The 17608-nt window shown below is 41.4% G+C and overlaps 1 protein-coding gene across 2 annotated transcripts in view; it reads right to left on the bottom strand.

The window, feature by feature from the left end:
• The window catches only part of SGMS2 (sphingomyelin synthase 2), a 91832-nt gene that overhangs the window by 43394 nt on the left and 30830 nt on the right, over positions 1 to 17608 (bottom strand). For both annotated transcript variants that reach the window (XM_043438273.1, XM_043438274.1), the window contains exon 2: positions 9963 to 10052. The gene's annotated coding sequence lies outside the window, so the exon portion shown is untranslated. The remainder of the gene's footprint in view (positions 1 to 9962; positions 10053 to 17608) is intronic.

The raw sequence follows: 17608 nt of genomic DNA, 5'->3' as shown, positions 1-17608 counted from the left end.
CAAGCCTCATCAGTTACCATGATCATCATGGGAAATCTATTTCAACTATCCTCTACCCTGAGTTTTTTTTTTTTTTTTGGAAAGAATCCCAAACATCATTTCACTTGTAAATATTTCAGTATGCCTCTTTGAGGCTATCTCTAAAAAAAAAAAAAAGAAAGAAAGAAAAACTAATGCCATTATAGGTAAACAAAATAAATTTTATTTCCTTAGTAACAAATATCTGGTCAGATCACCTTTCCCTAATTATCTTTTTTCTCTGGACTGCTTCTTACATGCTGGTGTGTCCTTCTATCGGGTAACACTGCTTAAAAGGACCTTCATAATCTGGCTTCTGCCTTCATTTTCAGACCCACTTTGAGACTCACTTTTTTCCCTTCCCCTAAATCCTGTTTCCAGACAGAGTTGCTTAATTTCTGTTAATGTTTAATGCTTAATGTTCCCTTCCCATGCAACATCCGCTTTCCATATAATTTTTCAGCAGCCCAAATCTCCTTTTACTCCCACCTTCATGCCTACATATATGCCAAGAAATCTTTCCTGCTACAGTTCCTGGACGCAGAAATCAACAGTCAAACACTGCACTCACCATCCAGGGAGGTTACAAAACCTAGTGCACCCTTTCTTCAAGTCCCCACTGAGACACCAATGCCAACTTACAACTACAGCCTGTCAGGACAGAAACCAACCTTTACCTCTGGGGTGCTTTGCATCTGATAATTTCACCATTTTTTACTTCACCTTTTGACTGTATATTCCTGTGCAATCACTAAACCTCTTATAAATGGTGTTCTGGAGGTCAAAGAAGACTTTAGTGCAAAGACTTCAGTAGTAAGAAAATGCACAGAGTTACTTAAACATTATATTTAATAATCATGAAGCTTTCAAATGAGAATTAGATGTTTGGCAAATATCTAGCTGTTGGAAGTGGCAGGGACAAAAGAGCTAGCGGCAAAAGAAGACCCCAGGGCTTCCCTGGTGGCTCAGAGGTAAAGAGCCCACCGGAGGTGGGAAGATCCCCTGGAGAAGGGAATGGCAGCCCACTCCAGTGTTCTTCCTGGGGACTCCCATGGACGGAGGAGCCTGGAGGGCTACAGTCCACGGGGTCACAGAGTCAGACTCAGCGGAGCACCCATGCCGTATTTTAGGGCAGCATGTTCTGACTCCCATGATATAAACTCCTTGACGCAAAAAAAAAAAGAAAGCCTCTGATGCACAGCATATAGTAAGCTTTTAAGAAATGTTTCCTTCCTCTACAAGGACCTATTGTATAGCACATGGAACTCTACTCAATGTTATGTGCCTGTCTTGCTGGGATGGAGGTTTGAGGGAGATTGGATACATGTATATATATGGCTGAGTCCCTTCCTTGTTCACCTGTAAATACCACAACATTGCTAATCGGCTATACACCAATTCAAAATAAAAACTTTAAAGCAAAAAAATAAAATTAAAAAAAAAGTAAAGAGGCAGAGAAAAAAGACTTCCTTCATCTAATTACACTGGAAACACCTAGTGTTGTAGGAGTACAGAGAAGCACAGAGGAAGGAATGATTAACTTTTCTACAGGTGACTTGGTGTTAAAGGGAGCTGGACCAGTATTTGAGCCGGTCCTTGAATTTACTGGGCTGGGGGAAGGACTTTTTAGGCAACAGGAATCACGTCATCAGCGTAGGGGGAGTTTCCAGCATTTCAGGTGTGACCTTACCCAAGCTGCACCAGTTGATCAGTGCATTGAAAGAATGAAAACAGAGACCTCCAAAGGCTAGTGTGCTGCTTTGAAATAAACATGTAAACAATGTTTCCTTAACTTTTGATTAAATAAATCATTGGAACATAAGGGAAGGCAAGGAAATGTGTTGGCTAAGGTGAAAATTACTAAGCTCAAATCTGCACCCTCAATAAAGTGAGGTAATTTATTTAGTTAGAACTTCAGTAATCAAGATAACAAATTCCTACTGCAGACATTTTTGCAACAAATAGACAAAATAAACAAAATAAGTGAACTCCAAAATTTATTTGAATCATTTGAGACATTTATGGCTTCCTCTGTTTTTGAAAAGAAGTTATGTATGTTCAGTAACCTTTTATGAATAATGGCTAATAAAGTTTTCCATCAAATAACATAAACATTCCTGATGAAAGACTGAGAATCTAAATTAATGGGAATTAATCCTAAAAGAAATCAACACTGAACATTCACTGGAATGACTGTCACTGAAGGTGATGCTCCAGTAGTTTGGCCACCTGAGCCAACTCACTGGAAAAGACCCTGATGCTGGTAAAGACTGAAGGCAAAAGGAGGAGGGGGCACCAGAGGATTAGATGGTTAGAGAGGATCACCAACTCAATGGACGTGAGTTTGAGCAAATTCTGGGGGATAGTGGAGGACAGAGGAGCCTGGCGTCCTGCAGTCCATGGGGGTGCAAATGGTTGGACACAACTTAGCAACTGAACAACAACAACAAAATATCAGTTATAAAATAAGCTACAAGGATATACTGTATAACAGAGAAAATAAAGTCAATATTTTATAATAACTATAAATGGAGTGTAACCTTTAAAAATTATGAATCACTATACTGTACACTTGTAATTTATGTCATATTATTGTATATCAACTATCCTTCAATAATTAATTACTTTGGTTCTCTTTAAAACAAGTCAAACTTAAAAGCATTTGCCCCAAGTCAACATGCTACACTCAGAAAATTATTCAAAGTATAAGACTGCATATAAAATAAAGCTACCTTCAATGAAAAATTCAGTGAATGAAGCACTGTATAGTGTGGCTTTAGGGAAAGTGAGAAACTTTATAGAGCTAAATGGGTTTTTCTCTTACTTTTTACAGAGATCCCAAAGCTAACCTTGGTTGCTTCCCTGATGGCTCAGATGGTAAAGAATCTGTCTGCAGTGCAGGAGACAAGGGTTCTATCCCTGGGTCAGGAAGATCCCCTGGAGAAGGGCATGGCAACCCACTCCAGTATTCTTGTCTGGAGAATCCCATGGACAGAGGAGCCTGGTGGGCTACAGTCCAGGGGGTCACACGGAGTCAGACATGACTGAGTGAATAACACTTTCACTTTACACACACTAATGTCCTACCATGGACAATGAGGATGAGCTCTTGAGCCAGCCCCGAGAGACACTCCTCTAATCTCATTCCTCCTCTTGACTTCACAGCGGATCCTTCCCTGGGAAACTCCTCCACCTGACAGAACCAGACTGCAAACTCAGGAAGAAGAATGACTCCTAATTTCACAACTCTCTCCCAACCACTGCTGGGCCAGCAGGCCACTGGACAGCAACACAATCCAATCTGCTAACATTCTGCTTTCCTCTCAAAAAATAAATTCAAGAACGCTTAAAAGATCAGACTGGGATTTGATGTCAGGACTTTCTCGCTTTACCAATGCTTCTCCCGTTTCTTTCATCCAGCCTATGGGTTTGTAGTTTGCAGCCTACACAGGGCATCCCCTCTGCTGGCTTAGAAGGTGCAAGCACAGTTCACGTCTGATGTGCGTCAACGTCGCCGGCCACCGGCCAGGTGCCTGGTGTTCAGAGGCACTAGAATGGCTGTGAATGAACGTGTCATCTCACACACTGAGAGACTCCAGCCCTGTTGCAGCCTTCTCCACAGTACCATAGGCACCTTTCTTTTTCTAATGGACTCAACAACATGTCTGCATAATTATAATTTCCATAGGGGATACAAGACCCCAAAATTTCACCCAACTTAGAATGCTTTACTTTGTATGACTGCATCTTTACAAAAACATTTGTTTATTTATTTGGCTGCTCCTGGTCTTAGTTGCGACATGCAGGATCTTGAATTTTCACTGCAGCATGTGGGGTAGTTTAGCTATGGCTTGCGGGATCTTTAGTTGTTGCATGCAAAATCTTAGCTGTGGCATGTGGGCTCTAATTCTTTGAACAGCGATTGAACCTGGGTCCCTGCATTGGGAGAGTGGAGTCTTAGCCACTGAACCACAATGGAAATCCCTGTGTGACTACATTTTTATTTTTATTTAATTTTTTGGCTGTGCTACAAGGCCATGGGAGATCTTAGCTTCCCGACCAGGGATCGAACTCATGCCCTCTGCATTGGAAGGGCAGAGTCTTAACCACTGGAATGTCAGGGAAGTTCCCTGGATTTTTAATTATAGTGTATCTTACATAAAGAGGAGGATAAAACATAAGGTATAAAAAAATAGTAAAGCAAAATCACACATAGGTTCAGATACCCTGGAAACTCCCAACCAATCTCCATGATTATATCCCCCTGCACCCGCCTAATCCTGCAGTAGTTTTTTGATATATAAATAATTTCCTAAGTAAGAAATGCTGAAAACCCTTGGAGAGCTTTCTTAAATGGGGCTACAGTGTCTATAATTGCAGTTCTCAACATGATAAAAGAATAGATAAATCCCTAAAAAGTCCTCACCTATCGTTGGGTGTTCCTTCATTCCTACACAGTTCTACCTTTCCCCACTCTCACCCCACCATGCCCCACCACTTACTTAGGGAGTTGCCTGGAGGGTGGAGGATGTGATTGGAGCTTCCCCAATATTAGCTTGTTAATATGCACAACCACTTGTGGAGTAGGTATCATTATCACCTCCATGGGAGGCATGAGGAAGTGAAACCCAGAAATCAAGCAAGTGGTGAGAGGTGGGATTTTATTCCAGGCAATTTTAGCCACGCTGCTAGATTTTCTGAGATCTAGATCTGTTTTTACAATTTAGAATGTGCTGGCTTTTTTTTCCCCTAAGAGCAGTGGATATGCTTCCGCATGAGTCCTTCTGGGGAGATTTCACCTTTTCTTCCTCCATGTTTTCTCCCCACAGTTACCAGTATTAACAGATAACAGTGTGTTTGCCCTAGGAGGTGCGTCCTCCCAGATGTTAGCAGGCCCCACTGTCTAACACAGCTCCCAGCTCCGGGTCATCTGGTACCTTCAGTGCCTGTGTGAATGTCTGTCGAGCTCCCCAGTGACCTACAAGAGGGACACTTCCTGGAAATCTGGCCGATGGACATTTCACTGGGGTGAAGTGTTTAGAGGGTCTGAATCACTCCTGTTGCCTGGTAACCTGTTTGCATTTGGCAGGAGGAAGGTGACTCAGGCACAGGTACAGTCAGACGCAGGACAGATATTTATTCAGTGCAAACTCCTCCTAGCACTGGACTGTTGATTTCATGTTTAACCTTGACACTGCTCTTTCTCATGTCATGGGGAAGGGGGAGAGGCACTTTCAATTCTTTTTAAGTCTGTGCACAGATTCAACAGATCCCTCGCAGCTGAAATACAGCCTGCTTTATTTCTTCTACTGAGTTCTGAAGAAAAGCTTTAACAGAGAAAGCAATTACAGGATTCTAACACATACAAGTGAACTGGAATTATAGGCTGTCATGGAACTTACCTGCCATCCCCATAAAAATTCTCTCATGAATTCATACTTGATATAACACATTCCTAAACAGCCCTGAGTCACTAATTCTGACCTCAGAGTCAAGAAGGAATTTTTTTCAGGCAACCAGAGGGTTGACTCATTTGGTGGGCCACATTCCAGGTCAGAAACACTATTACACCTTTACACATATCTGTCTTTTTAACCTGAAAGAAGTGGTACCACAACACAAGTAGCTTTAGGACTGAAGAGGTTCACCCTCAAACACCACCATGAATATAAATCAATGTCACTGGCAGCCTTAGGTCACCTCTCTGAGCTTTGTCTTTAAGCATAAATTAGCACCCATGCCTAGGTCACTGTAGGAGCCTAAACTCTAGAATAAAACACCCTGGGTTTGCATTTCATGACATTTCTCCACTGGTTATTACTAGTTCCCTAATACTTTATGGAACCACCTTTCTTCCTAGTCATTGCTACGCATGAAATATTCAAAGGGGGAAAGTGGTTTTGAAAAAGCCACACACATGCACACATATCAGATACTGTGTGGCCTTTTGTTTTGTCCTTTTCATCCTTCAGAAGCCATCTAACTTCTTTTTTTAAGTAGTTTAAAGACACAAATCTTATGTTTAACACTTTTTATCAGTTTTCCATTCGAAAAATTTTAAACAGGATGTTAATATAATACAAAAACAGCATGCTAATATAATACAATGCTAATATAATAGAATAAAGCAAATAAAAGCTTTATTTCCATCTTTAGGCCTTATGTCCTATTTGGGCAAAGATCTGCTGTCCTAAGTGATGCTTCTAGGACTACTGATTTGCAGTTAAGCTTCAGAATCAGAGTATATTTAGGGATGACACTGTCTGGCTAAAATTCTGTGGCTATGAAGCCAAAGGAATTTGAGTAAGTCCATTTACCTAATAACCAAAGTACAGAAAGTTAAAGCAGGAAGTTTTTAAGCCTAAGTATAGGCACTGGGAAGACCAAATAACCAGCTGTGGACTCATCCATTAAACATAAAACTCTCCATTCCCAGCACCCATCTTGTTGCCTCCATTTGTTAGATATAAATGCTAAATCACAGAAATCTAAAGCATTACACACTTTACAATAGAACACAGACTATATGTCAAGACACAATATCAAAGTCAATTCACTGCATGCTAAAAATATCTGTGTCACTCACCACTAATACCAATACAGACAGAGAATGTTAGTCTTTCCAAGCTGTTTGGGGCAGGGTCCCCAAGACTCCCAGTTTGATGATTCACTAGGACTCACAGGACCCAGTATACAGTCGTACTCATGGCTGTTTGTTACAGCAAAGGGATACAAAGCAAAATCAGCTAAGGAGAAAGGTATGTGGGGTAAAGTCTAGAGACGACCAGGAGCAAGCTTCCAAGGGCCTTTTCCCAGTAGGATCACACAGGTGGTGTTTAATTTCCAGCAAGGAGTTGTGACAACACCTGTGAAATACCGTCTACCAGAGAAGCTCATTAGTGACTCAGTGTCTGGGGTTTTTATTGGGACTGGCCACGTAGGAAACTTCTGCGAGGCACATACCTAAATTCTATACTCCCGGAATGCAAGCAGGTATTCAACAGAAACCAATACCGTTTGCACAAACAGTTCAGGCCCGGTGAGCCATTCTCACCAGGAAGTGGTGGGAACCCCCTCCAATCTACGTTACCATGTGCCACCCGTCAAGGGCTAACCTTGCAAGCACTGTTTCTAAGAAGGGCAGTCTCAGGCATGCTGTGTTAGCTCATCTTTGTACACTGTCCTAGTTCAATCAACTATCATACAGGACCAAACTATGTAAGAAAGGTCTTACTCATGGCAGGTCACCTAGGTATATCTCGAGCCTAGAAGCACTTTTACCTTGTATTATTTTCAGTATTTAAAAGGTAGCATTTTCAACAAGAACAAACTTACCTTACATAATAGAAGATCTAAGATGGCCTTTAGTGTCTTTTTTTGTACAATAAAAAGAGCTGAATTCTAGCCTTGTTTACATTTCTGAGCACTTTCTTTTTAAAAAATATACCACTGAAATTTCTGAAAGAATAGTATTCCTAAACTGAAACTCTGAGAAACCATTTAACTTATCAGACTGACAATCCAGACCTAAATAACAGCTAGCCTCACAAATTTCTAGCAGGGTTTGAGAATAAGATAAACCTTCTCTGGAGGCAATTTGACAAGACAGCTATCAAAATTACACACATCCTTTATGATCTGCAATTCTACTTTGCAAATTTATACACGTATAATTGTGTACATGTAGAATAACCTACACACAAAGTTATTTGTTGTGGCATTGTTTAAGAGCAAGGACTGGCTACAACCCAAATCTCCATCAATAGGTCACTATTTAAATTGCGGTACATCCATACAATGGACTACTCTGTGATGAGGGGGAAAAAAAAAAAGTAGGAGGATGCCCTCTTTGTACTGATTTGCTAAACCCTCCTACATATATAAGGAGAAAAAAAAATACATTGCTCAGAAGTGTAGTTTGCTATCTTCTATTTTACGAATGGGGCAAATATGAATTCATACTATGCATAGAGATAATCTGGAAAGCTGCGTTAGACCGAGGCTGGGAGGGGGCCGTGAAGGCAGAATTGGGGCAGAATTTGTAAACCTGAAAAAAAATGACTTAAAATGGTATATTTGAAAAGTAATCCTTCTTTCCTAAGCCTAGGTCAAATCACCCTGGCACATGGTTTTGGGGTTTATTATTTTAATAAGCTTCTCTATTTTGCAGTGGTTAAAACTAAAGCATTATACGATGGCTTTCTCCTATTTTCCAAATCAGGTTCCATCTCTATCCTTTGCATCTTGTGTCTGTCTGCCATTTTGAAGGAGCTTTCCCCAGAGACATCTGAGAGCAAGTCAGTTCTCTGCGCCTCCTTTCTCCCCCTTGTTTGCTGAGGATGTTTGGGGCTTTTAAAAGAAATCTCCATGAAAACAGAGGTTTTACTTTGTTCACTGCATTCACGACACTGAAATGAGCGCCTGGCACACAGAAATCATTCAGTAAGTATTTATTGAACAAATGAATTCTTTTCTTTACCCAGCTTCAACGGGACAGACACTATCAGACAAAGGGAGAGATATTACTGTGGTCAAATATTCAGAAATAGCTATCATTCCTAGCATTGGCCCATTATAGGCATTCTAATCCTAGCAACATTCTTAGAACTATTTTGAATTTTACAGAAGACAAACAAGTAAGCCTATCGAGTGCTGTGCTGAACAACTTAAATGCTCATAAAAATGTATTTTTAATTAACTTGGGATTATATGGCCCTGGGGTCCATCTTTGGCTGAAGACTTTTTAGGCAAACATGACGCTAATGAGTAATGATGATAAAGAATGGCTATCGTCAGAAAAAACAGCCCCAATCGTAAGGTGCCCATTGCTGTAGAGAAGAAAGAGAAACCCTTCTGTATTAAAGATGCAACTGCTATTTTTATTTTCAAGAATAAAACTATCCTAGGAATTCAATCCAAATTACCAATACTCCAGACAGTGGACCAGTTGCACAGTGTCAACCAAGGGCGTGAAAACTTCCTTCCTTCTCAGTGGGCAAAGAATGTGTATAATTACCACATCTCTCTCTTTTTTTAAAAAAAGATAATGGTTTTAATTGGGTTAATGAGATGAAAAAATCGTGAAGCCTTATGTGCTACTTACAGGAAAGAAGATTTTTAAAAAAATAATCACTGCACCAAAATACAAAGGGTGGGGTTATGCTGTGGTATTAAATTTCTCTCCATTATGTTTTTCTTGACTGTTCAAGAGCAAACTAAAGTTTCCACATCTCTTCGACCTTAGTTTAAATACTACAGAAACAGAGTAACTTTGCTAGTAATCATTTCAGTAATGTTGTTAAACAGTTGCACAGCTGACTGATGTTTCTCTGAAGACTTTTAGTACCACTCATTTTTCTCAAAGCACACTTGAGGCAGTCACTGAGTGCCCTGTCTGTGGGCATTCATGCAAAGAGGTTAGGAAGTTTTGGTATCACCTCTATTTCTCTTGCTGTCATTTAAGACAACAATCCAACACATGAGGAAACATCCACACACCTGAAACAGCTTGAAATCTAAGACTCTCCTGAAGATAAAACAGAAATTCTCAAAGCGAAGGCATTTTTTTCTTAAGGTATTTTTGAAATGTCTTAACTAGGAAAGCGAAGATAGCAGAGAAGTTGCAGGACAACCGGTAGGCATCCAAGATTCAGCAGATGCGAGTCATACTTGTGATCTAGCACCAGGAAGCACCCAACCTACTGTTTGCAGACTTCCCTGGTAGCTCAGTGGTAAACAATCTGCCTGCCAATGAAGGAGACGTGGGTTTGAACCCTGGGTCATGAGGATACCCTGGAATAGGAAATGGCAATCCACTCCAGTATTTTTGCCTGGAGAGCCCCATGGACAGAGGAGCCTAGTGGGCTACAGTCCGTGGGGTTGCAAAAGAGTCAGACACAACTTAGCAGCTAAACAACAACAAAAACAACAACAATAAATCCCACCATGGTCCGTGATCCTCGCAGCAGTCAACACTGTTCAGTCTTGTCAGAGATCCTTTCCGTGAAGAGTGGGAAGGGCAGAGGATGGTAGCTCTAAAAGAGAAAGTGAGAGCGTAAGTCAGAATCATGCTTTGTTATGTTTTGCTGGTTTTCTTGGAGTGAGAGTGAAATGATGAGTTCTAGGATACTGCCCTCCCACCCCCTGGAAGAGTCCCTGGGAGGACACTGGGTACCAGCACTTCAGGAGGAGAAAGGCAGCTTGTGTTTCCCACCAGCATTAACAACACCGGATGGAACTGTTCAGAGGTAGAGCAAGGGAGGTAGGCAGAGTCCCACCCCCATGATGCTCAACGGCAGATAAACAAGAAGACTGAGAAACGCCATGAGAGAAGTTAGAATCAGTGAGGCTGGCGTGGCTGACTTAGGGATTAGTGGTTAGGAAATGAGCAGACAGTACCGGGCTGGTGATGTAATGGGAAAACCCGAATGAACTTTTTGGCCAACTCAATATTTGCATTGACTTAATAATAACGGGAAGGGGGTGGGGCATGGAAGTCAAGTATTTCAGGTCACAGAAGCCGCTGGTTCAGACCCTGAGGCAGGAATCAGCCAGGCAGATGCAGAGAATGGAAAGGCAATGGGGCATTGACACCCGGGAGCAGAAAGGTGCAGAGGCCAGAGGCCAGGCCCTGAGGGCTTTCCAGAGCAGGCGAGGAGCCGCCAGTACCCAGGACGCTCAGTATCACTGAAACCCAGGCTGCTGTGGAGTGCGAAATGCATCACATTCCAATAAAACGGTGAACGATTCCCTTGCAATACGTACAACTGCTATGATATTTTAATGGATTTTTTTTTTTACAGACTTTATTTTTTAGAGCAGTTTTAGATTCACCCAGAGTCCACAGTTCACAGTTAAGGTTCACTCTTGCTAGTGTACGTTCTGCGTGCTTGGACACGTGTATAATGACATGTATCTACCATTAAACTATCAGAATAGTTTTGCTGCCCTAAAACTCCTCTGTGCTCTAATTATTTACTTTAACTAAAATTTGACTTGTAGATAGAAGTAAAATGTACACCATTTTTCAGAGGTTTACAATTCATAGAACCACCTTATATCCTAAGAGTATATAGCTCAATACACACACACACAGACACACACACACCGGATTTAGTATTTGACGTATATATATCCTTTAAATGCCCAACCAATATCATTAAAATCTATGTTTAACAATTACAGGACATATATGCATCCACAACCAGAAACTGATTTTCAACTGAGATCCCACTTTCACCCAAAATACTCAACTGTTGGAAAAGACTCAAGAATGAATGTGTCACTCCTAGATATATATCCAAGAAAAATGAAAACCCTAGTTCACACAAGACCTTGTATACAAATGTTCATTCTGCATTATTCATAACATCCGAAAAGCAGAAACAATCCAAACGTCCAGCTGATGAATGGATGAACACAATGCTCTACACCCATATAATATTATTTAGCAATAAAAAATAATGAAGTGGTGATACATGCTAAAACACAGATGAACCTTAACAACACACACATACTTCATGATTCCATTTCTATGAAATGTGCAGAAGAGGAAAATCCACAGAGACAGGACACAGACGAGTGCTGCCAGCGACTGGAGGCAGAGGAGAGTGGGTAGTGAATATCAGTGGGTAGGGGCTTTCTTTGGGGGATGATGTAAATGTTCCAAATTTAGGTAGAGGTGATGGCTGCACACCTATGTGAATGCACTAAAAGAACTGTGCTCTTTAAAAGGGTGAATTTCACAGTTATGAATTGCATCCCAATAAAGTTGTTATAAAAATTAAAGAACAAAGGTATATCTGAAATGCTGGGTACAGATGAAATAAACTTCAACTGGTCAAAAATGCTACATTCCAGTAAGGCCCATAATAGGAAGAGGGCAACTCTGTGCTCATTTCAGATACCATACAATACTCTCAGTGGGACATGTTTAATCCTTTGAAAAGATCAGCCCACCATCAGAGGCTGTTTTTCTCTTTTCACTTGGGACCTCACTCTAGCTACTCTCTCTCTCTCTGCTCTCCCCACCAACTCCACTAACCTGACCCTGTCTATCCAACAGCTCCGCTAACAGCCATACTTCCAGTCACCATCGTATTTCCCCTGGACTGCATTAATCCCTTCCTGTCCCAATTTTCCACACTGACCTTTCTAAAAATTTACTCTCTCATTTTAAACCCTTCAGAGGTTCCCCCTATTGAAGCCATTTCTGGAACACTGAGGTACTATTAGAAAAAATTAATTACATTCATATGCAATTAGGTAGTACCTGGATCAAAAGGGTCACGTGCCTCCTAATACCAAAGTTAAGTGTTAAGTGATAGCTGATCAGTTGTGTCTGTCTCTTTGCGACCCTATGGACTGTAGCCCACCAGCCTCTTCTGTCCATGGGATTTCCCAGGCAAGAATACTGGAGTGGGTTTCCCTTCTCCAGGGGATCTTCCCGACCCAGGGACTGAACACAGGTCTCCTGCATTGCAGGCAGATTGTTTACCATCTGAGCCACTAGGGAAGCCCCTTAACATCAAAGGTGCCTACAAATGCAACCTCAGAGTATCCCCAAACTATGCCTGTCTCTGCCTTCAGGGACACTGGCTGCAGTGCTAATCTCATGGGCTAATCTTCGCATCTGCCAACTTAAGCTACTCTATCAAAAGGATCCATTTAATTACCTATTTATAAGGTCAAGAGTTAAGTTAGCTTAGATAAATACCTGATTAAGTAAGAACTGGGCTAATGAAGAGATTTTTCAAGAAGACACAATGGAAGGTCCAATATTTTTCAGGTACCTACACAAAGCTGTGTATAAAAACAAGCCCAGAGTGTCAAGATGGGAGAAGCTGAAACTTAAAGTAGCTCATAAAACAGGGCCAACATTTTATTTCTTAGGTAGCAAAGGTAAATCAACAAAAGCAGAGGAGAGAGTGGCTCCTGGCCTGTAACATCTGTGGACAATTATAATTGTTTATAACACAATGGTCTTCCCAGGTGATGCTGGTAGCAAAGAACCTGCCTGCCAATTCAGGGATGCAGGAGATGAGGGTTTGATCCCTGGGTCAGGAAGATCCCTTGGAGGAGGGCATGGCAAACCACTCCAGTATTCTCGCCTGGAGAATCCCATGGACAAAGGAGCCTGGCGGGTTATGGTCCAAAGAGTCACAAAGAGTCAGACATGCCTGAAAGGAGTTAGCACAGCACACATATTAATGATGCTGATAAAATCATCAGCCTAGAGTTTTTTTTTATGTAGTCAAACTTAAAATGTGTGCTCTTGTTGAAAAGGAGGTGGGTAAAAGGAGAGAGTGTTAGACTGTAAATTCATGCTGATCATTCCAAACACTCTGTCCACATCCCAAAGTAGTTGAGAAGACCCATTTAAAAGAGTGTTATGGAAGCTCATTTATCTTAATCTGAAGTATATGTACCACACATCACTTCATAAAGGAATAAAATAAAGCATACAACTTACAAAGTAAAATACTCCTGCAAGAGGAGCAATGCAGAACCCAAAGCCAAGTACAGACAGGGTTCTTGATCACAGGAAGCAGTGGGACGGGCAGGGATGTGTTTCCCGTGACTGAATACGTCTCACCGGCTCCCAGGAGGGAATCGCCATGCTCAGCACCTCTGGAGCTCCTGACATGATGCATAACCTTCCGGCACCTCAGTTTCCTTGCCTATAAATAGGGATAACAGCACTAACTTCATAGGGTCCTTAAGAGGGGTGAAGGCATTAATATTTATAGAGAGCTTAGAAATAGCACCTGGCACAGAGCATGCATGATCCATATTTGTTAACTGACTAAAATAGAAATGAAAAGAAAAGGGGTAATAGAGTATACTAGGTAAGTCTTAAAACATGACAAAAACTGGGCTACATATTCAATTTCCAGTTCCTTCGCAGCTAGAGTAAAAGAGAGAAGAAACGAAATTTTCCAGGCTCAGAGGCAGACTGTGGTGTCTCCGTATCTGCATGTACTGGGAGGGGAGGAAGGGGAGTAGGGAAGCATGTTCTGTTTCCCAGGGGAAGAAAAGCTTTTCTTGACACTGAGCTCTAACATGCTCACTGCAGGCCTGTCCACAGGGGCGGTGAGCAACAGCACAGCCCCGGGAGACCACCGCATGACGTCACATGACAGATTTTCATCATATGTATGTTAGTCGCTCAGTCGTGTCTGACTCGTTGCGACCCCATGGACTGTAGCCCACCTGGCTCCTCTGTCCGTGGAATTCTCCAGGCAGGAATACTGGAGTGGGTTGCCACGTCCTTCTCCAGGGTATCTTCCCAACCCAGGGATCGAATCCAGGTCTTCTGCATTGCACGAGGACTCTACCATCTGGGCCACCAGGGATGCCCCTCAATAAATTCTGAAGCATAACTCTCCAGAGTGTTTTTTTTTTTGGCAGGAAACCAAGGCAACGCAATACAAATAAACGGCTCTAATGGTCTGGATCATTTCAGGAACACAACTGCACCAGAAATCCATCCTTTACTTCAACATCTGTCAGTCACACATCTGATTAGAGCTGAAGAGAAGGCAGTTCCAGATTTGTGGAACAAACTCTCTAAATCAGGAGACAGCCAAGATGCAGCCACATAAAAACACTAAGTAACCTGATGCATAGAAAGTGACTTTCCACGGAAGCATTTGTTTTTAGGTCTAATGGACTGGAGAGTCATTGTCTGGCCTAAGAACAGCTATGATCATCTCAGGGGATTAAACAACTCAAAAGAATATTCCTCTCTGTCATAGTCATCTCAGGCTCTACCCAACAGTTAAATGTGGAGTATTTCCAAATACAAGCACAGAAGCCCTTGTGCTTAAGCAGCATTTTATTGTAAGCTGGAAAATAGATGAAATTTTATTTTAAAGACTAGTTGCATGAGTGCTAAGTCACTCCAGTTATGTCCTACTCTTTGCATCCGTATGGACTATAGCCCACCAGGTTCCTCTGTCCATGGGATTCTCTAGGCAAGAATATTGGAGTGGGTTGCCATTTCCTTCTCCAGGGGATCTTCCTGACCCAGAAATTGACCCTCCTGCATTGGCAGATAGATTCTTTACCACTAGCACCACCTGGGAAGCCCCAAAGACTAGTTATAAAAGAGCAAACCTTAGCAAGCAAAGGACCTTTGTTCCCTCAGCTATTCGCATGCTATATATGGAAGAAATGACATCTCCCACGGTTACTCCACAAGTCCTGTGAGTGCACTGATACTCCAGTGATTTGTCAGCTTTATTCCAACAGGCAAAGCGTGTTGTTGTTCTTAAGACTGATCATCTAAGAATGTTTCTTCACATTAAAAGTGTTCACCTTAAAGTTGTTAATCAACTGTAGCAATGCATTCTCATTTCCATTCTTAGGGGGGTATTACCAAAGCTGAGGGCTTCCCTTGTGGCTCAGCAGTAAAGAATCCACCTGCAATGCAGGAGACCTGGGTTCGATCGCCCAGGTTTGGGAAAATCCCCTGGAGAAGGACATGGCAACACACTCCAGTATTCTCACCCGGAGAATCCCCAGGGACAGAGGAGCCTGGAGGGATACAGTTCATGGACTCCCGAAGAGTTGGACACGGCTGAGCGACTAACACTTTCAGTATTTCACTCAGTTACTGGTAAAGAGTTACTGGATCTTTTCTGCCAGACTGTACACCCCACGAGGGAAGGGACCTCATGTGTCAGGTTTCCTGCCATTTTTCTGGCACACAGTTGATGTTATTTGTTCACTGACTGACCCCCCACTTTATAAGACAGTCAGCTGTGTTCCTAAAGAGTCTCATGTGAGCCCCTTGCAAGTAAGACAGGGAAGTCATCGAAGTAATATTACACAGAGGGGAGGAAGGGAGGAAAGCATTTTAATATCACACAACCCGCAAGTCTGATGCCTTGAAGAAGAGTGTCAGAAGCGAAGTCCTTAGAGTATACATGGCAGGTATGAGGGAGAGAGGGAGAGAGAGACGGGGGTGGGCTGGCCCACTAATCCAGTTGGGTGCTATACGAGCAAAATTTTATGATGAGAATGCAAACAGTGTTTTCTAATTATAGACTCTTAAATTTGAAATATCTTGAAAGGTCACTCTGTACTTCTTTCTGCCTAATACAGTAGGCAGCATTCAAGCATCCCAGAAATAGAAGTCCTTTAAAAAAAAAAAAAGCAAAAAAAGCCCAGAGAGAAAGGTTGAACTAACAGATTAAAAAGCCCTGTGTCTCCCCTAACTCTAGTTTCTCTGTTAGGTCTTCCATGAAGAAACAATCAACAATCTAGTTCTTTCCTTTAGGACACAAAGGTACTGTTACATCCCAATTTCTCAACTCCTTACAGTAAAAGTCACAAGAAACAGTATCACATAGTATCATAACAGTGAAACTTCAATAATTACCTGCTTTTAAGGAATGCTTTTGGACCTTTTCCAACCAAAGAAAACAACTGTTCATACTTTAACGCTGAAAGTGAGACGGCGTTTTAAATTCCTGGGTGAGCAAAGAAACCCATATCAAAAAAGTGAGATACCACGTTTCACATATTAAATTGGATAAAAAAAAAACCCACAAAAATATCAAGCCACCCTCTAGGACTACCGTAAAATACATTTCTTATATTTTACAAACAAACAAAGAATGTGACATCACATAGCCTCTGACATCATCAATAAGAGTGAAACACTGCAAACAGCCAAGCGGCCAACACTAGGGGGTTGCTTAAATAAACCGTGATGGATGGATGCAACAAAACACGAAACACTTCTCTACCACGTCATGTGGGCAGTGACAAGAGGTTCATGACACATTCACGAGAGCAAAACAGTGACATGTGATGACCCTATTTATCTTGCATTTTAAAAGTTGCAAGCATAAACACTGGAAAGATCATGCAAGATTTTAACTGGCGATAGATTTATAGATGGTTTAAGTTTTCCCTTTGATTATCCAGGTTCAAAATTTTCTAAAATAAACATGAGCTGTTATTTTTATAATTTAAAAGTTAAAGAGAAAAGGTGAGTCCTAAACTCCCAACATAAATTTCCAAATATTAGCTATCATATTAACAGTCTCTTTAAAGAGTTTATTATGATAAGCACACAGTCTTTTTAAACACCATGTACTAAGGATAAAAATAACAAACCTCTTTTTCATTTTGGTTACTATGTGTGGAGTAGGCAAATAAAAATATTCTGTCCTGGAAACTTAATGTTTTCTTTTTACTAAGATGCCATTTGTGGTGATGTACCACCAGGTAGCCTCTCTAGTTAAATATAGCATAATTATATAGTTCATAAAATTAAAGTAAAATGTACATATTTACTGTGATGATTACTCTTGCTCAAGTATAATCCTGTCTTTGAAAATAAAAATGAAACTAGAAGTAAAAATGAAACCTGAAAAACCAGAAAAATGAAGCGGATAAATATGAATTAAGACAGAGAAACAAATTAGGGTGGGGGGAGATATTATTAGAAAGAGGCTGCCAGACAGAGAGAGGTCACCTCTGGTCACGGAGAAAGGACGTTTGTGGGGGACGCAGAGTAACTCCTCAGGATCTGGAAATACTACAATCAAAACTGCAAGGATTCTGTAGAACAGGTACC

The sequence above is a fragment of the Cervus canadensis genome, chromosome 19 (assembly GCF_019320065.1).
Source record: "Cervus canadensis isolate Bull #8, Minnesota chromosome 19, ASM1932006v1, whole genome shotgun sequence".
NCBI lineage: Eukaryota > Metazoa > Chordata > Mammalia > Artiodactyla > Cervidae > Cervus > Cervus canadensis.
This window is presented reverse-complemented; position numbering and strand designations above follow the sequence as displayed.